Below are 21,922 nucleotides of genomic sequence, written 5' to 3'. Positions count from 1 at the left end.
TCACTGAGTTAAACAGCATACCATCATAGGAGCTATGGACTTTTTATGTTTTTTGTATAGGACATTTCTCTTAAGATAGTGAATTGTCAATGAAATATGAGCATTTTAAATGTAAAAATAGTACTCATACTCTTTTTCTCAAAGAAAATTTCAGAACTGTTAACTTTTGGCTGAATTTAGGTAGTGTCTTTGGCTTAACAATGCAGCTTTATCAAATAAATAGATTTGCATAGAATTGTGTTCAGTAATACTCAGACAACACTTGTTCTTATGTCCACATTATGATAAGCTTTTGATTTTATAGAAAAATATTTGTGGTTCACTAAGGAATCTATAAATGTCCTTAAATTATCCTAAATACCTAAAATAATGTAGGTTTCTTTTTTATGGATAGTGACAGATGTGCCTTTTAGTTTCTTTCTTTTTTTTAAAAATTTTCCAAACACCAACTTGAACCTGAATGCCTTTTAGTTTCTCCATGTTGGCATTTAGTGAATTCTTTCCCACTTAGGTGTATCTCATATTTTTATTAGGTCTAGGCAAGGACTGGGCAAAGCATACCAATGATGGTTGAGGATACATACTCTTTTAGTTCTGGAGTAATGTTAAATATCATTGAGTCAGGCTTAAACATATGTAATTTCAGAAAATGATTCTAGAATGTTAAATGTGGAATTTTTGATTCAGTAATGTAAAAGTCAAGTATTGTTCCCCATTGGCTCAGTATGAAATAGGGTCACTAGCTGACAGCATTATGTAAAATAAAAATAATTTCCTAAAGGCATCAATTATTATTTTAGGCATGAATAACTGTCTTAGCCTTCTCTAACATTTTTTCCCATCAACTTGTTCCATACCCCGTGTTGTTGTTGCATGAACAAACGGAAATATTGCATATTCAGGGTGTTTTTTCACTGTTGTCTGTTGTTTGGTAGAAAGGTTTAAGACTTTGGAATGATACTCACCTGCGTTTGACTTCTGGCTCTGAAACTCATCTTGAGCAATTTGTATCATCTCTATGAACCTCAACTGTTTTCATCTCTTAGGGCTGGCTGTGTTATAAAGAAAGTACATACATACTGCATGGCTGAGAGTTGATATGCAATAAAAGTTATTAATTATTACTGGCGATGAGTACCTATATAACCTCTTTTGGTTTTTTCCTAATAAAGAAGATAATATTATTAGGATTATTCTGTCTTATACTATTTTAATTGAACTAACAGGGCAGAAAAATTAGATAAAATTAGCAAAATAGCTGTTTATTAAAATGCCTCATTATAAATATTGCCTTAAAAACCTGGATATATTGCTGAGTGATAGAAGTGGTGACAAAAATAAGACCTCTTAAAATATGTTGTTTTGTGTACCTTTTATGTTTACTTTTTATTGTAACAGAAAAATCTATATAGATGTTTCATTTAATGATAAATTGGTAAAGCCCTGTTCCAATGAAGTAAATATTGATTATGACTTTTATATAATCTTGGACGTAAAGTAACCATGGACTGAAAAAGTGATTTTTCACTTGATGCCTCAAAAATTTGATTTTATTATGCCGATAGTGATATTGAGTTTGTGACTAGAAAACCCAGCAGAGGGCGCCACAATCATAATTCTTTGTCATAGCCCAATATAATTAGGATAAATAGCTCAAATAATAACCCTAAGCTTTTACCATGTAGACATATAAAGATGTGTCTAAACATTTCTATTTGATTCATTTATAATATATTTAATATATTCAGTAATTCAAAAATACAAAAAAATAGATTTTTCCTGGCCGATTTTTTAGTTTAATTTTTAAAAATATCAGTTTAATTTTTGTACTTCTAGCTTTAAATAAAGAAGTACTTTTGATACAGAGCGAAAGTTCCATACAAGAGTATCAGTTCATAAATCACCACCATGGTAGTACGTTAAAGGACAATTAGAATGAGGAAAAAAGTTTCTAATAGATGAGAGAACCAAGAGATGGAATTATCTATTTATTTTAAGAATTTGTTTCTAGGTTAATAATGCTTCCTAGTAATAGAAAAAACAGCTTAACTAAAACATTTTCTAGTCACAAAAACCTGATATGTGTAGATACAGTAAAAAAAGGTATGGTCATGGTTTAGTAGAACCATTAATTTCAATTTTAAGTTCATTTTGAATATCAGGGGATGATTATATTCATTGCAAATTTTCAGAGATGAAAGGATCAGTCTTACCTTCTGAATTGGTTTATGCTCTAAGTGAAAAGACTTGGAAAAATCTCTTTAATTTTGGAAAATAAACCTCTAGATAACTTATTTACTTTTAGAAAAGATAATTTTTTTGTATTTACTTTTTTGTATAGAAGTTTTGTGGTTTTAAATGTATGAACTGCAAAGTGTTTTATATTTTTGAGGTAACTTTTCATTGCTTGAATTTCTTCGAATGTTGTGGGAAGAAATTAAGAGGAATCTCGTACAGAATGAATCACGTCTGCGTATTGATTTATTGCTGTGTGATATACGACCCAACCTTCTTTTTATATATTTATATTTACTATGGTGGAAAACAAACCATTTTGAAAGTGCTTACCTTTAACTAGGAATAGGTATGTATATTTCATTATTTGGTTTCTACTACTTGAGAACCTACTTTCTTTTGAGATATCAAAGCTTCTTGGTCAGGAGGTTGTGTCTACTATTGATTCATTGTGCCCAGAAATACGTGCTGACAAGCTACCTAGGGAAGAGTATAGGATGACATCTTTCACCTCAGATGAGGTACTGGCTGCTTCTGTGTCTCCTTTGATATGTCGCTCAGATACCTTGGGTAACAAGGGAGTGCTCTATAAGCATTGTAGCAGATTTCTTGCTTCTGCTTTTTCTGTGGGCAGGGACTCCTTTCTAGCTTGTCCTCTGACCTCTGGTCAAATAAGCTGCACCATGCTGTCTCTTCCAAAATCATTTTCCTTTTCTCCAAAGTCATTTCGTTCCACTACTGAAAGGAATTTTTAAAAATGTAATTCTCAGTGCTTACTTGATCCAAATTTGGATACCATAGTATCTAATTTAACTATTTGTTGTTTATAACATCTCATCTTATGCTTGGGTCTGTGATAGATTCATTGGAACATTTTAAGCACATCATCCTTTGTTGAGTAGTATGAACAGAAGTGTTAGTACTTCGTATAGTTTATTATAAACTATGTACAATATAATGTATATAATCCTTTAAAGGATAGGAGGTCAGCAGTTATATCATTTCAGTAATATCATTGTGAAGCAGGATTCCTGGCAAATGTTGCAGCTTAAGTCTGGGGGATGTATTGGTAAAACTTCTCTACTATTCTTTGAAAAAAATTTTTTTTCTTGGTTGAGCTCCATGACAGGACCCTGTGGTAGTTGGTGTCGCATTATCTCCTGGAGGAATTTGTAGACCCTCTGCCATATGTACTTGTACATGTGACAGTGGTGATTTTTGTTTTCCCCAGTGAATTCTAAGACTGACCAGGATTTTTTTTTTTTTTTAATGGAGTTTCACTCTTGTCCCCCAGGCTAGAGTGCGATGGTGCAATCTTGGTTCACTGCAACCTCTGCCTCCCAGGTTCAAGTGATTCTCCTGCCTCAGCCTCCCGAGTAGCTGGGATTACAGGCGCCTGCTACTATGTCCAGCTAATTTTTGTCTTTTTAGTAGAGACGGAGTTTCACCATGTTGGCCAGGCTGGTCTCGAACTGCTGACCTCAGGTGATTTACCCGCCACAGCCTCCCAAAGTGCTGGGATTATAGGCAAGAGCCACTGTGCCTGACCTGACCAGGATTTTTAATGCACACAGTTATAGACTTTGCTTCCTAGTGGTCTGATAGCAGAATCTGTTTGTCTGTTTGTGATGTATCTAAAACTGATCTCTTTTGGGGTGGTAATCAGTTATTATTGAAAGAAAGACTCATTAAAATAAAAGTCAGGTGTGGAGGTATGTTCTTGTAGTTCCAGCTACTCAGAAGGCTAAGGCTGGATGATTGCTTGAGCCCAAGAATTTGAGGCAAGCCTGGGCAATATAGCAAGACTTTTCCTGTAAAAACAAGACAATCAAATATTTATCTTCCTGGTTTTTCTAGAGGAAAAAAAATTATATGTTTTCACTTTTTACTTGTATTTAGGAAACCAAAGGTAATAGTTTCTTTGGAAATATGGTCTAAATTTTTAGTTTTTCAGTTTCATTGTTGTTATGTTATAAAGTTAGGGTTTGGAATGTTGGTGAAATTATCAAAGCTTCAAGAATGTCAGCTTGGATTTTAAAATGCTATTCTTATTCAAATAAAGATGTCTATATATGTAATGCATATGCATGTATATATGTATATGTAGCTATATAATGCATATATGTAGCATGTGTGTATACATATGCATATATACATATATGTAGTATATGTGTATACATGTACATATGCAGATATATAATGCATCTATGTAGTGTATGTGTATATATATGCATTATATATACATATATGCATTGTATATCTATATTTATATACAGATATATACATATACACAGTACAGTGGTTTGATTAAAAAATGAAAAAGTTGGGCTTTTATGGGTCATTGCTCTGTTTTTAATTTAGAGTGGTTATGGAAGGTATATGGGATATGAAGTTCAGGTTTTAGCTCTGCGGCTTATTAGCTGTGTAATTGTAGACAAGTCTTTGTACAAGTCTTAACTCCGTATGTAAAATTGAATAGGAAACAATAAGTGCTTTATAGTGAGGTGAACATAATATTAGATAATGTGAAAGTACCAAGTAAACTGTAAATAGTATTTGTATTTTTTATGGTTAGTAATATCATCTGCCTCATTCTTGAATTTTTTCAGTACCTTTGTTATTCAAAATAATACAAGATAGAAGATATTTTTGGTATGTGCCATTCTGTTTTAATATCATACATTATTTTGTTATGTGAAAACAATGTAAAGCTACACAATTAAAATAGTGTGGCATTATTGCAGAAATACACATATAAATCAATATTTTTAGAATAAAGTGTTCACAAAGACCTAAATGTATGTGACTTAACATATGATGAAGATACGATTTTAGTAAGAGAGGAAAGGATGGATTCTTTAATAAATAGTATTGGGACCATTGCCTAGGAATTTAGGAAGCTAATAAAGCTGACTCCCTCCTATATACTATATGCCAAAATAAATTTAATATGGGTTAAGTATTTAATTAAAAACATAACACTCTTAGATATTTCAGATGAATAATTTTAATATATTGAAATCAAGAAGGTCCTTCTAAGTGCGAGTCAAACACCATGAATTTAAAGGTTAATAGATTGACTAATTTAAGATTTAAAGACCCTTTATTCAAAAAGCAGCATCAAAAAAATTGAAATACAAATTACACACTGGAAATTATTATTTATGACATATATTCAGATGAAGATGTATTTTCTTTATAAAGAGCTCTTACAAATCCATAATAAAAAGACAATCTGAAAACCAGTAAGATAGAGAAAAACGTAGCCAAAAATTTAAGAAGAGGTATTTCACAAGAGAAATAGCAATGTTCTGTATGTACATCAAATGGTTATTTTATTAGGAATTGAAGGAATGATTTTTAAAAGTGAGATAATTTTTGCTTATCAGGTTGGCAAAGATGAAAGAAGTTAAGCAGTAATCAGTAAATTGTGGGGAACTGGGTATTCTCATACACTGTTGGTGGAGGGGGGTAGGTAAATTAATTCTACTTTTCCAGAGGCAGTCTGATTATATCTTTCATAATTTTAAATATCCATATCTTTCAACTAATGATTACCTTTCTAAAAAAAAAGAAAGAAAGAAAGAAAGAAAGAAAGAAAGGAACCAGGATGGGAACTGTGGCTCACACCTGTAATCCCAGCACTTTGGGAAGCCAAGGTGGGCGGATCACAAGGTCAGGAGATCGAGACCATCCTGGCCAACATGGTGAAACCCTGTCTCTACTAAAAATACAAAAATTAGCTGGGCGTAGTGGCGTGAGGCTGTAGTCTCAGCTACTCAGGAGGCTGAGGCAGTAGAATCGCTTGAACCCAGGAGGCGAAGGTTGCAGTGAGCCGAGATTGCGCCACTGCCCTTCAGCCCGGGCGACAGAGTGAGACTCCATCTCAAAAAAAAAAAAAAAGAAAAAGTATACAATATTTTGTTTTAAAATAATACTTTTCTTGAAGGAGCTCACAGCATGTTAGATGTTAATGTATTAGTCCCCCATTACACGTATGAGATAAGGAATCAGAGATCAAATCATTTTAACCCTTTCTTAGGTTGGGAAAGTACAAAGAGGTTAAAGTCAGTCAGTGGCAGAATATTGAGCTTTGGGCATAGAAAATTTATAAGTTGTGTTACAAAATAAATATTTAAGGTCATCAATGCATTATGTGGTTAGAACGCATGGGTAATGATCAGCAGCCCTGAGAGTATAGGGGACCTGAAAGCCAGTGGAGCACTGATGGTATGCAGCATGGCAGTAGATTCTTAGTCCCTCTTTAGCATCGTAATGTACATGTAGTCTTTGATTCTTAGTCTGTGTTAGAATTTTTGAAGGTTGGCTTCAGTTGCTAGATGGCAATTTCCCTAGCCATGTGTCTCCAACTTCTTAGCTCCACAGTTGTCAGGACAGTTTTTTCTTTTGGCTCAAAATTAGGTAAGCGTGCCCCTAATTCATAAACAGAGCCCTACACATTTGTTATCAATTACCAGAGAAGGAAAAAGACACATTTGTTATCAATTACCAGAGAAGGAAAAAGACACATTTGTTATCAATTACCAGAGAAGGAAAAAGAAGTCTCTTTTTAATGTATTTAAAAAATTTCTATTTGAAATAAGAAACCACAGAATTGGAATGATTCTTTGACAGTAGAACTTGGTGCTATCATGGGAACTGACTGAAATAAACCCTATAATCCTTTGTAGATTCATATGCCTTAATCAGTACAATAATATAGAGAGGTAGCTCATGTCTTTGTCATAAACCTGCTAGTTTCTCCCTCTTTTAAATATCTAAAGGGATGTTTCTAATTTAGGTACTTCCAAGTTTTAGCACAAGATATGCCAAGAAAGTCTTTTTATTTTTCCCCTGAGCAAATACTGAGTAGTTTTCCTTTGTCTGTCTTTTAAATAGCTACCATTACTTTTGCATCCTTTACAGTATTTGTCAGGAGCTTTGTAAGTACTGTCCCGTTTAATAATCTTAACGTCTTTACAAGGGGTGAGGAAACTGATGTCCAGAACAAGGTAATTTGCTTAAAGATTTAGTAGGTGGTGGCACAGGAATTTAACTATTCTACTTTATTTCTTAAAGCCTACATTTCTCCAAAACGGCGAGAAATGAATTTTAAAAGTTTGTGATGGGAATTGAAACTGAAAGTGGTAACTTGAAGGGCTAGAAAATAACTTTGGCAAATGGAATTCTGTGCAGCAGATTGTGTCTCAGAGAAGACTGATTAAAGGTCAAGAAAAATGGGCTCTCCAGGGTTTCTGCAAGGTAGTTGACAATCTAATGGAATGGGGATTTGGGGAGTGTGGATAAGGGACAAAGAATGCGTTTTCTTTTAATAGTCTTAAACCAAATGCGGGCTTTGTTTTACTTCAGTTTCTTTCTTTTTTCTTTTCTTTTCTTTTCTTTTTTTTTTTTTTTTTGAGAAGTGCTGATTTTTGTAACGGTAATACAATAGTAATAACAAGTTATGTTTTAACATAGCCCCTTCTCTAAGGTACTTCTCAAGCTTATGGCTATATATTTTAAAAGTGCTTACATAAACGTAAATCACCCAAAGAGCTCAACTAAAAGGATGTTCTTGATTTTAACAAAGTTGTTTGGATTGTGGATAGCCTTTCCACAGAGAATTGTTATATTTGACATTTATATGAACTGCGTATATTGCACTGCTCTTGTTAATGCTTGATAAGGACAAAATATTTGATGATTGAATGAATTTAGTGTTTGTGTGTATATACTCCATGTTAAAAAAAATTTTCTCTTCTCTGAACTTTTACTCTCCACTCAGCCCTGAGTCTGAATATTTTCATTATTTTCTGGGAGGTGGGAACAGTTTGCAGGAAGGAATAAGGAAAAGTTTCCAATCATTCTGTGTGTATGAGATTGAAAAGGTGCATGTTTTGTGTAATTATAGATACGCCACATGCTCACAATCTGCTTGTCCTGGTATACTGGATCAGGTGTAGTCTTTGCTGCACATGGTAAATTCATAGTTCATCTTAAGCCTTTGCCCTTCCAGGGTTTTGAAGATCAGACTTCTGTATCACTTAATTTCTGATTGATTTTCTACAAAAAAGTATTGTTTTTAATTGTGTGATAGTCAAACACAGACAAATAATATTTTGGTTAATCCTGGACTTTGTTTTTATTTTAATACTTGGTGACTTAATCAGAATTTAGTGGGGATTGACTGCACTGCCATTAGATACAAGTAAGAAATGATATGTGTGGGATGAAAACCACAAGTTCTCTGCTTGTGCCTATCCTCTGAATTTCTTTAAAAGAGAAATTAATGTAACAATAAATTTGTTGGGGGAGGGGGCATTGATTCTTATTGCCCTATTTGATCTTTCTCTTGTTTCCCACAGATTTGTTACCATTTCCTTTTTTTTCCCTCTCTCATCTACTGCCATCTCACATTGCTACTGGTTCTACACCTCTTAAATACAAAATAATCAAGAAAAAAAAAAAGCTAAGAAAAAATTCTAACTCTTGTATCCATCATGAGAAAACTCTTGTCTTCCATTTTACCCCCTTTCCTTCTGATTTCGTCATGATAGAACTGAGGAAGACGGCTGTCAATGTAGGATTTTTCTTGCAGGAGGTGAGCCTGGGGTAGGTAGACTGGAAGAAGAAGAGACAGAAACAGACCAGGTTCTTTTAGTTAGGGTGACTGTACAGCCTCGTTTGCCTCCAGTGGTCGCAGTTGTTCTTATCATAATTATTAACAATGCTTACTTTCACTCCCAAAAGTGCTCTGATTTGGATGATAAATTATATGTGTATGTTTAGAAGACAAGGAAAGAGAAAGATTGGAAGCTTAATTATTTATAGTCATTTATAACTCTTTATCCCAGCATAGTACCTTTCACAAAGCCTGACCCAAGTGGTATTCAGTAAGTATGCATTGATTCATTTGAATCCCAAGTCATACCCAAACAAATCTGTTCATTCTACACAAGTGTATTTATATTTGATATGTTAATATGTTCTATATAATGGAGAGGTAAATCTAAGTTTCAATTTTAGAGGACATATACCACAAGCCCTATAAACTAATAGAAACTGAGTTCAGAACACATACATTTTTTATTTAGGTAATACAATAATTTTTAAAAAATTACAACCAGGATTTAAAAATCAGAAATATTCACATAAAAATGTCGATTTTTCAGTTTCTTTTAGAGAAAAAAAAAATGATCTAATGGCCCCAGTCTGAGCTCACATGGTAATTATTATATGGAATGAGCAGGGTCTTTATTTTGCCTTGGCACTCCCCACTCTACCCATGGACATTCAGATTTGCAATCCCTGATGCATATTGTATATTTGGAAGCATTTAAGGTGTTAAACTTTGTATATTTAGTTATCTACTTAAGATGAGCCAGTTCTCATTAGTCATGTTGTTTATCAAAGCTATTTAAATGAAATACTTAAAAATTCTTTTGGTGATAAGCCTTTTAAAAAAAATTCAACAAGTTAATCATTAATCTTTGGGAAATATTTTTTTCCCATACCGTCCATGAGTGGCAACAGCTATTAACAAATATTTATATTATTTTATTTAATAAAAAATAAGCTAACACTATTTTAAATATTTTTCAACAGCCAGTATCTTCGAGAAAGCGTATTTTTGAAACATACTTATTTGAGTTAAAATTGTGAAATGCATTTAAAAATTGAAATTGGAAGTAGAACTACTGGAGAAGTTTTAAATATTTGTGAGTACATGTATGTGTGTATGTGCATGTATACTTTTGTGTATATATATATGTATGTACATAAAATACATAGTTAACTTGTTCTTCATTTGGTTCTTGTTTATTTATAGATTGGAACAGAAAGAGCAATCTCCACAAGTGTTTAAGTTCCTATTATGTGCTGTCCTGCATTTTCAATTCTCAAATGATTTATCAACTTTGAAGTACAAAGTAGTAAAACATTCTTTCTACACATGTTGAAGAAACTACTGCAAGTTAAATTTGGATAAATATCTCAGTATCTGATGCATCCAGGTACTTGGATGATTTCTGTGAACTATATCTGACTTCTCACCAGCAAACATGTTTTAAAAATAATACAAAGACGGGGCACAGTGGCTCACGCCTGTAATCTCAGCACTTTGGGAGGCGAGGTGGGTGGATCACCTGAGGTCAGGAGTTTGAGACCAGCCTGGCCAACATGGTGAAACTCCATCTCTACTAAAAATAGAAAAATTAGCCAGGCATGGTGGCGGACGCCTGTAGTCTTAGCTATTCAAGAGGCTGAGGCAGGAGAATCTGTTGAACCCGGGAGGCGGAGGTTGCAGTGAGCTGAGATTGCGTCACTGCACTCCAGACTGGGTGACAGAGACTCTGTCTCAAAAAAATAATAATAATAAAATTTAAAATAGCTACATTGCTTCACCAATGAAGAATTTACCCTGCTAACAATTTTTAGAATTTTGGCAAAAAAATGGCTTGAATAACTACATTAAATATGAATTTAATGGCTTGAACATATTGTCTCAGGACATGATTTTATTTGTACATTTTTAAGGTTTAATATATTTTCAGTTAAAATTATCTATATGTAAATCAATTTCTTGCTTTTGGAGTCTTTTCTGAAGCCTTCTGATGTCTTCCAGTTTGACCTACCCCAGCAACAAGCATCTTGACATCTTCCTTCACTATCGTCTTGAGGATTCATTTCATTTCTTTTGTTTTGTATCTCGTTCTAAATTCCATGGCTTCCTTTTTGTCTGGTCTGTTGTTTTGGAGGATTAGAAACTCCAATAGCTTCCTGAGAAAGTAAGGGGAAGTAATTTTTTGAGAACTTGTGATACTTTGGTTGGATATAAAATGATAGAATTGGCCGGGCGCGGTGGCTCACGCCTATAGTCCCAGCACTTTGGGAGGCCAAGGCGGGTGGATCACCTGAGGTTGGGCGTTCGAGACCAGCCTGGCGAACATGGTGAAACCCCGTCTCTACTAAAAATACAAAAAAATTAGCCAGGCCTGGTGGCGGGTGCCTGTAATCATAGCTACTCGGGAGGCTGAGGCAGAAGAATTGCTTGAACCCGGGAGGCAGAGCTTGCAGTGAGCCAAGATCTCACCATTGCACCCCAGCTTGGGTGACACAGCAAGACTCTGTCTAAAAAAAAAAAAAAAAAGATAGAATTTGAAACAATTTCCTCTTCAAAGTTTTACAGTAATGTGTCATAGCTTCTAGAGTTGCATTTGAGTAGTCCAATGCTATTCTAACTTATCATTTTTATGAAACTTGTTAATTCTCTGTTGATTGAATCTTCTGTTATTCCCATTATTCCAATATTTTATGATAAAATATCTTTGTGTGGCTGTATTTTCAAACATTGTGTTGGACATTTCTTGGGCACTTTTCAGTTTAGAAAGTCATATTTTTCAGTCTGGAAAATTTTTTTGAATTACTCTTTTAATGACTTTCTTCCATCTGTTTTCTCTGTTTCTTTCAGAAACTTCCATTTTTTGAATGTTGTACATCCTGGACAGTTCTCTAATTATCTTTTCATCTTTTGTTTTGCTTTTTTTTTTTTTTTTTTTTTACTTTTTCTTTACTTTTAACCTTTCTGTTGAGTTTTTTATTTCTATTTTTACGCTTTTTAATGTCCAAAAGTTCTTTTTCTCTTTTCTTAGATTTTTCCCCCATAGCATTCTTTTCATATTTCTTAATTGCCTTTCTTGCTTTTTTTGAAGATATTACTGAAAGTTTTTTTTTTTCTGTCTTTATAGTCTTTGTTTCCTTTAAATCGCTTTTTCTGTTTCTTTTCTTTGGTCTCTGTCTGTTATAGTAGAGGCTTTCATTACATTTCTGATGATCCTTAAGAGTTGTGTACTACAAAACTGATTGGAAGGGACACTGATATTACAGTTTCCTCTGTGGGATGATCTGGTTGGGTTGATTCTTAGGGAACCATGGCTGTCCATATGGTGTTTCCCTTGAGCTGGCCAGTTTATCAGAGAAAACACTTTTGAGTTTGCTGCTTTGGGCAGTGTGTATACCTTAGCAGCTAGCATTTTGGAAGATGGATGAGAAGAGTCCTCAGTTACTCAACCCCCCGATTCAGTTACTCCACCCCCAATTAAAAAGTATTTTACCTTCCTTACCACCACCCTCCTTGAGCTGCACGAATGCCCTCCAGTCTGGAGAGACTAGACCCGAAGACATCTGACAGGATGGAGCAGGGGTAGTTGCACAAATCTTTGGAATAAGAGATGAGATTTCAAGATCTAATTGTTTTGTAAGTAGATTTTCAACAAATTCTTCTGTGTTTAGTCCATCCTTGTCTCTACTCATAGACATGTAACTCCGGTTGCTTCTTAGCTTCTCACTACTGCTGATTTAAGATTCAGCTTTTTGTGCCTTTATGAACCTTCATTTTGTTTTTAAATATACTTACTTTTATTTTAGGTGGGGTGTCAGGAAGAGAGGGAAGCTAATAGGTAGATTCACTCTAACATCTTTAGCTGCCATCTTTAACGCATACACACATATATGCACTCATGTACATTAATTTCACATAAATGCTATAATCACTTAAAAATAAGGTAATAAAATTTTTAATACTTCATTTAATTAGACTACATATGGTTCTTGTCAAATCTACACTAGAACAGCATTTCCAGTTTACATGTATTGAGATAAATCACCAAGGCTTTGCATAAAGTTTAGAAATTCTTTCTTCCCTAATTTCTGAATTCTTCAGCCTTCAAGATTCAACTCACATGTCACCTATAAAGCTTTTCCTGACTCTCCTAAGCTATAGTTTATTGGTCCTTTCTATGTTTACCTATAGACTTTTTAATTTAATATACCATTAAAACATATCACATTGTGTTATAACTATGTCTAAATCACTTACTAGACTGTAAGCTTCCAGAAGGCAGGAGTGATGTGTTGTTTGTACAGTGCCTGGCATATAATGAATACCCAATATATGCTTTGTGGATTACTGAACTTATTATTTAAAAAAGCAAACCACACTTTAAGTAAATAAATTAGGATATGATTATTTTAGAAAATATTCACTATACAAAATAATTTACAATGCATTTAAAATTTCATTACATGGCTTGTTTTCCCCTCCAGGAACATGTTCATATTAGTATCATTTTTGCATATGTGTGTACATATGTATGCATTTTGCATTGTTCTTCTTTAGTAGTGGTGTTACTCGTCTTTTAAAATACATACGTGTTATTTTGTTACATATTGGCGATATTTTCCCCTCCAGATATCTTTTGCTAGGAGAGCAGTAAGTTGCTATTCATCTAGTTTTTTGATCACTGCAATATATTTTAAGCAACTAGTTCAAAAATACATTCAAATAGCATGCCCTATTCCTCATGAATTGCTATTTCTTTGCTTAAATTTCCCACTCAGACCACCAGCAATCCCTTAAGTACTTTTCCTACCAGCTAATGCTAGCTTTTAAAAATCTACTTAATGTTTCTCTTTTCTTTCTCTTTGTTGCCTCTGTCACTTAATATACCTGTGTGCCTGTCTCGATATTGTTCCTTCTCAAGGTCTTTTTATGCTTTTAGGATGATCTTTCCTAGTTTCTTTTTCTACTGTCTTAGATGCTTTGATTCTGCTGTTTCTCCATTGCAGAGAGCTTAGTGGAAGGAGGAAGTGAATATTAAGAGTGTCTTTTTAAAAAAAGTTGTTATGTATAATATTAAAGACAATATAAATGCTGGTGGTTACTATATAACTAGTGCTCCAAAAAGGATTTTGATAAACTTTTAGAGTCTTTCATGGAGGCAAAAATACGAAAATGCGTTGTGTTTAAATTTCTTAGACAAGGGGAAAAGGGAGCATTGAAATTGGGCAATTGTAAAAAATGAATGATAGATAAATGGGAGTTCATTATTTTCTATCTCTATGTTTTTGTGTATATTAAAATCTATCTAAATACAAGGTTTAAAAGAGGTTAAGTATCATTTTTCATTTCTTTTCACCCAATAATCCCACTTCTGGGTGTCAGTCCTCTAGCTCATAAAGACAGATGAGCAAGGATGTTAAATATAGCACTATTTGGATTGGAAAGGAACATAACTTGAAAACAGTCTGACAGCTGTACTTCCATTACTAATGGAATTGTTGGATAAATTATAGTGTGTCCATACAATATTATATAGCAATCAAAAAGAATGGATTGAGTTATATGCTATATTCTGGAGGGATGTCCAAGATGTATTTTTAGGTGTTCAGTAATGCATAAAATGTAATTTCATTTTAATAAGAAGAAGCTATGAATATTGCAAAAAGCTGTGAAGGCATATATACCAATTTATCAAAGTTACTTATTTTAGGAAATTGGAACTTGAAGGAATGGGGTAGAAGAAAAATTAACTTTATTAATCTTTGTACTTAATTTGTTTCAAGTATGTGTTACTTTTGGGGAAAATGTAATGAAGATTTGAAAAAAATTTAAAAATAAAATATTTTAAAAATGAATGTCAACTCATCCAAGATAATAATAACTCATTTTTAAAGCTGTAAAGAGACACAGAATGTGATATGCATAAGAAACTAAATGATGAATTAGATCATAATTTGCCCTTGGAAAGAAACATAAATGGATTGATAGCTCATGCCTATGAAATGTATATTCAACTCTGATTCTATTCCCAAACTTCTAACAGAAATTGCTGGGTAATAATTAGAAAGGAGACTTTGGCCTTTTGTATATTAATTCAGTATTCTCCTAAAATCTGTGCCTAAACTTTAAGACTTTTTGTTATGGTAACTGAACCAATCAATTTCATAGTTAAAGATGTCCCATTTTCAACAGACCATATTTAACTTGGAACCAGGGGTATCTAGTTATATCAGTTAGGGTTCTTTGGTTGTGAGCAACAGAAACTGAGTCTAGCCAACTTAGACAAAAAGAAATGTATTGGAAAGATACTAAGCAGGTAATAGAATTCATGTTTCACCTGACAGTTGGGCATTTCTTTTTGTGTTTTAGTATGCCTCTAATTATATTCTCTGCTTTCAATTATAGCATTGCTCCAAAAGTTCCTAACCAAGCGCCTTTGTCATTTTGCCTTAAGTCTTTTTTTTTTAATTACCATTTTTTAAAAGGGGAATTTATGTAACATCTGTTGTTCAAATTGTGCCCTAGTAAATGTTGAGTTTGGAGTTATAATAAGTTTGATTTATTATAAGAGATATTCCTATTCAGATACTTACAGATAGTTTCAACCTACATATTTTATTTTAGAATTGTCACCCTTGAGTTTCTCTTTAATACCACCCCAGTGTCTTTGTGTGTGTGTGTGTTTAGCACATTTGTTTTGTTTATCTTTTTTGTTGTTGTTGTTGTTTTGGTAAGTTTTCTGGGGAGATTAATTGTAAAATGTTTATTAACATTAAATTATTATTATTTTTGAGACAACGTCTCACTCTGTTGCCCAGGCTGGAATGCAGTGGCACCATCATGGCCTACTGCATCCGCAACTTCCTGGACCCAGGTGATCCTCCCACCTCAGCCTCCCAAGTAGCTGGGACTATGGAAGCGCACTACCAGGCCCTGCTTGTTTTTTGTATGGTTTTGTAGAAACGAGGTTTCTCCATGTTGCCCAGCCAGGCTGGTCTAGAACTCCTGGGCTCAAGCAATCCGCCCACCACACCACATCTTCCCAAAGTGCTGGGATTACAGGCGTGAGCCACTGCGCCCAGCCAAATTATTTTTTTATACCTATGCTATTCTTTATAATTTCTGTCTACTTAACTGGAACAGTCTCTTGTGCTTTTTAATTGGATTCCAGACATTGTGTGTAAAAGGACAGCAGGGACTAAGGTAATAAGATTCATGCCCAAAAGTGGTCATGCCTCTTCTGTTAGGTCATTAGTGTAGGAGATTAAGTCAATTTAGGCAGTAGTGAAACTGAGTTTGGTTTTGTTGTTGCTGTAGTTATCTTCAGTTGTTCTGGTGGGCTATCATTACCTTGTGCTTAGTTTAGAGCCTGGGGTCTTAGAGAGTTTTTCTCAATAATTTTGCTCCCTTCACAGCTTTCAGCAGACTTTGCACCCCTGTATGACAGATCTCTGTGCTCCTGAGCCTCTCTAGAAGTAGACTGTTAAGTTGGTTCAAGGCTTATGGTAGGGCCTGGAGGGCTCATTCTTGGCCATACCCTGTGCACCTGAGTCTCAGGGGTTAGACGTTTTCAATGTTTGTGCTTCTCCCCAGACGGCAATACACTTTTGCTTTGTATTAGTGCAGGATCCTTGGCATGAGTGGGTTTTCTCCCCTTTCACAGCAGCAGGTGTCTTTTGCCTAGTGTCAGGGCAAGGTAAGAATGAGGTGGAGATTGCCTTGGCCAAGTTAACCTTATGAACCTCTGCAGTAAAATGGAAATGATACTACTATCTGATGTAGCAGTGAAACATTTAGTTTAGTTTATTTGGTACTATACAGATGTTTGTTAATTAGGTAATATTTAATGCAGAAGATATAGGTTGAGCCATGGCTAAAAGGATTAGGACTTAGATGGGCAGACTGAAGGCAAGAGGGCATCTTGGGTAGGTTAAGATAAAATAATGATAGGCAGCTGCAATTTGATGTGAAAGTATTTTTTCTTAAATCAGTTATTCTATACCTCAAGATGTCATTCATTCATTCAGTTAGTCATTGTCTCTTGCTGCGCTTTACTAAAAGTTGGGGCTTCAGAAGCATATGGCTCAACTGTAATAGTAAGTTGTACTAATAGATGTCCCAGTATACTGGGAATGATCAGGGAAACTTAATTGAGGCCTGGGTTGGTTTAGAGGCAGAAGACAACAGTAGAGCATGTCTTTTTTTTTGAGATGGAGTCTCACTCTGTCCCCAGGCTGGAGTGCAGTGACGTGATCTCGGCTCACTGCAACCTCCACCTCCCAGGTTCAAGCGATTTTCCTGCCTCAGCCTCCCGAGTAGCTGGGACTACAGGTGCACACCACCACGTCCAGCTAATTTTTGTATTTTTAATAAAGATGGGGTTTCACCATATTGGCTAGGCTGGTCTCGATCTACTAACCTTGTGATCCACCCGCCTCGGCCTCCCAAAGTTCTGGGATTACAGGCGTGAGCCACCGCGCCTGGCCGTCTTTTACTCTTTATAGATTGCTATAAAGAGTTACTTGTAAGTAAAGTAAAGATAATGACAATAACAGTAAAATGATAATAGTAGCTCTAGTTTATAGAAAGGTTTCTTGTTTTTTATTGTTTGTTTTTGTCTAGGCATTGACCTCTTTTATTAAAGCCCTGCAATACATAAATTCTTATTTCCTATTTATTTCTTTACATCTTCAGATGAAGAAACTGTATCTCAGAAGAGTTAAGTGAGTTGCTCAAGGCCACTCAGCTAGTTTAAATTAGAGCATGACTTTGAATAAGGTTAGTATAACTTCAAAGTCTGAACTCATTTTGTTTTATTACTCTGCCTCCCAAGACTCAGATATCTAGTAAGGAAAGCTAGTATTCAGAAACATCTAATCAAGAAGCTCCTATGTTAAATTTAATTAATTAATTAATTTTTTTGAGACAGGGTCTTGCTCTGTCACCCAGGCCAGAGTATAGTGGCATGATCATGGCTCACTGCAGCCTCAACTTTCTGGGCCCAAGCAATTCTCCCACCCCAGCCTCCTGGGTAGCTGGGACTACAGGTGCACACCACCACACCTGGCTAATATTTGTATTTTTTATAGAGACAGTGTTTTGCCACGTTGCCCAGGCTGGTCTTGAACTCCTGAGCTCAAGCAATTTGCCTGCCTCGGCCTCCCAAAGAGTCAGGATTACAGGCATGAGCCACCGCACCCAGCCTGCTTCTATATTTTTAATTTTTAGTTGTTATTTCAGCCGATATATATATATTGCTACATAAAGACAACTAGCCAAAATTCAACGAAGCATCCAGCCAGTGCTTTGTTATGAATCCAGCATTCTTGCAGGTATGTATTATCTTAATAGTTAGTTGACATTTGGACTCCTAGAGATAATCATGACTTACTGGTGATATCTACCATGACATTTGTTATGTTCTTCAGACTCAGAAACATTTACACTTTCATATCATGTGGGGTTGTATGATTTACAAATTAGGTATTGGCTGGTTTTTTATCTCCTCTTGAAATTTCACATGAATCTTGGTTTGATTCTAAAAGTAGATGTTATTGTGTTATCACAAATTAGTAAATTTGGAATTTTGTCAAGTTTTTATATACTTCTTTGGCCTCAAAGCATATCTTAAAGCCATTTTATAGTAAGACTAGCAACTATTACAGTGGCAGATTTGGATGGCTAAATATTAAAAAACATAGAAGACTTGACATTGTTGTAAAAATGTCAGATCATACATTATGTCTTAAGATGGTAATAGAAAACATTTTATCTTTAATTGTGGAATACTCTAATTTATAGATACTTTAATAAAATAATTCATATGGAAAATCACTGTTTTTTTAATTGTCAAAATGCAGAGAAGCAATATGATGGAGATGTATGTAAGGACTGTGTCGTTTGTTCATTCATTAATTCAGTTAACCAATATTTACCATGCTGGACAATCTGTTAGGTCCTGGGGTATAAAGAGAAATAATATCTGGTCCTTGTTCTCAAATGGTTTAGAGTTTAATGAAATAGACAAATAATTTGATGAACTATAATATGTTTTAATAAAAGTAGGAAATAACTGCTGTGGAAGTATAGACAAGAGCTGAGAGCTGTGTATAGTTTTTAGTACGTTTTCTTTATGTAACATGGTTTTTATATTTCTGTAGAAAAGTATGAAACTGGTAGGGGGTCTTTTTCAGCAGTTTCTTACCATGTACTACCAAAGAAGGAGAATGTAAGAGACCAGTAATCCAGTAGTAATATGTGTATCCTGACAAACTTAAGTAATTAGCTTAGCATAAACCATAAATTGAAATGTCATCAGTAGATTAGTAAATACGAGTCCGGTATCAGTATATATATATATATATATATATATATATTTTTTTTTTTTTTTGAGATGGAGTCTTGCTCTGTCGCCCACGCTGGAGTGCAGTGGCGCGATCTTGGCTCACTGCAGGCTCTGCCCCCAGGGGTTCACCCCCTTCTCCTGCCTCAGCCTCCCGAGTAGCTGGGACTACAGGTGCCCGCCACCTTGCCCAGCTAATTTTTTTTGTATTTTTAGTAAAGATGGGGTTTCACCGTGTTAGCCAGGAAGTATATTTTACAAGACGCTTTTTGTGATTTATCAGCATACTTTCATGCCAGTGTAAAATGTGAGAGATCTTAAAATTGAGAGCTACAATCAACCCTGAAATTCCAAATCTATTGAAAGCCCAACGTAGACTCTGATGACTGTCATTTCACCTAAAGAGAACATATTCTAATTAATTCAAAGCAATATGTCAGTTGTCTGTTCTTTAATATGCTAAAAGATGGATATAGTAATTTGGAGAAATAACTTCATTAACAAGTGAAGGATTGCTGAAGCAAAGAGTAATTGTCTGATACTAATGGGATAGCAATATACCCAGAGATTAAAGAGTTTTAAGAGGTTAAAAACAAACAAATTCTGTTTAAGGATTGGTGAATTTTAGCTCCCCACCCCCCATCTAAAAATGAAGCAATTACTTTCTAAAATGAAATGTATCATTATGTATAAAATTAATTTTTAAAAGTAATTAATAGTTCTAAAGTAATAAATAACTTTTGGTTAAGATGTTCCTATTGGGATTATATACCTTAATAAAGGAAATGTAATCTTTTGAATACCCATCTTGAGTGTTATCAGAAATGGCCTTTACTGTCATACCCATTAGTTCCTACTTGTAGAATTTCTAAAAGTTGAAAATTTGATTTAGTTTTTTAAAATACTTCTCTTGTTTGAACAAATGTAATTTGCAGTCTTTATAGACAAAACCTTGTACATTATATTCCTGGGCATCCAGATTTGTTAGGGTAGGTATTTTTGTGAGTAATATTCTGGCTAGCTGAGCATTCATTCGTTTACTCATTACATATTTGAGTGACTATTGCGTGGCAAGTACTAGGCTAAGCACTGGGGATACAAAGGTAAAAAAAAGACATCGTCTTATAGAAAAGTGACATTTGGTTTATAAAGTTTCTGAAGATTTAGACTCCAAGGAAATGTATACTTTATACTCAATTGCATGTATTAGAAAATTTGACCTTGGTCATATGGTATCTCTAGATTTTAGCTCCCTCATTTATGAAGTGAATGCATCTGGATTAGGTAATCTACAGATTCTCAGAGAGATTTTAATAGTCTGTCAGTGCCTCATGATTCTGAATAAGGGTTAAAATTTAGAAAAAAATCCTGAGTACCAAACTTTTTTTCATATTTTATTCATTAGTATATTGAATATGCAAATAAATACTGCCTTGGACAATGTAACATTATTGTCTTTCTCTTATATATTGTATCCTTTCCCCAAGTTTTGTCTCAAGTATTTTTGTAAAATTCCATCCATCAAACTATTTTTTAAATGGTTTCCACCAGTTGCCTTAGTTTTTTTAAAGTCATCATTCAAGATAGTCTTTTTAATTTTTTTTAAATTGGCATCCTAGGGGCTTCAATTTCAGCTAAATCTTTAACCTCTCTTTCATTGTTGATTCATTGCCCAAAGTATCATTAACATTATTAAGAAACTTTGGCTTTGGATACATAAGCAATTAATATTTAACATGAACATTCTCTTCAATTTTTTTTTTTTTTTTTTAAGCAGACAGTGTAGATTTTCACTGAATCCTCCGTAATTCTTCTGCCAGGACTCTTCTAGGATAAAGACATTGTCAGAGAAAACACAGCATATAAAAGTAACCACAAGGAGATGGAACTGCTTGTCATACGCATTATGTTTCAATGTATTGACTCGAATAGCTAGTGATAACCCACAAAGAGTCTGTCCATTTATTCTGTACACCCCCTGCAATGCCTGTTCTACTCCCGTACATACAATGGGGGTTCAAATATCTGTTAAATGAATGAGTGAATAACCAAAATAATGGCTAGCATATCTTTGACACAAATTGTTTTTGGGCCATTATAATGTTTGTTTAAGTTTTTTTTGTTTGTTTGTTTTTGTTTTTGAGACAGAGTCTGGCTCTGTCGCCTAGGCTGAAGTACAATGGCACAATCTTGGCTCACTGCAACCTCTGCCTCCCAGGTTCAAGCAATTCTCCTGCCTCGGCTTCCCGAGTGGCTGGGATTACAGGTGCCTGCCACCACGCCCAGCTAATTTTTGTATTTTTAGTAGAGACAGGTTTTGCCATATTGGCCAGGCTGGTCTTAAATTCCTGACCTCAGGTGATCCACCCATCTTGGCATCCCAAAGTGCTGTGATTACAGGCGTGAGCCACTGGGCCCAGCCAGGTGAGTCTTTTGAATCAATACATTTCATTGAATTACTTACAAGCCTTCTAAAACTATTTTGACACTGAATAAGTAAATAAGCAGTAACTTAAGCAATAGGAAACATCCTCAAAATATCCTAAAAATTCAATTTGGAATGTAGTTTAAAAATAAAGAGGCTGGGCACGGTGGCTCACACCTGTAATCCCAGCACTTTGGGAGGCGGAGGTGGGCAGATTACCTGAGGTCAGGAGTTTGCGACCAGCTTGACCAACATGGTGAAACCCCGTCTCCACTAAAAATACAAAAATTAGCCAGGTGTG

General features: G+C 34.7%; 1 protein-coding gene and 1 long non-coding RNA gene across 4 annotated transcripts in view; both read left to right on the top strand.

Annotated features, from left to right (window-relative positions):
- Positions 1 to 21,922, top strand: part of CAMKMT (calmodulin-lysine N-methyltransferase) — a 414,521-nt gene that overhangs the window by 29,029 nt on the left and 363,570 nt on the right. The window lies entirely within an intron of this gene.
- LOC134807920 (uncharacterized) lies at positions 7,405 to 10,080 on the top strand. The gene is made up of 3 exons (XR_010149543.1): positions 7,405 to 7,497; positions 9,841 to 9,953; positions 10,064 to 10,080. It is a non-coding gene; the product is annotated as an uncharacterized LOC134807920 (long non-coding RNA).

The sequence above is a fragment of the Pan troglodytes genome, chromosome 12 (assembly GCF_028858775.2).
Source record: "Pan troglodytes isolate AG18354 chromosome 12, NHGRI_mPanTro3-v2.0_pri, whole genome shotgun sequence".
NCBI lineage: Eukaryota > Metazoa > Chordata > Mammalia > Primates > Hominidae > Pan > Pan troglodytes.
Note: the sequence above shows the minus strand (reverse complement) of the source record. Positions and strands in the feature narration are given on the sequence as shown.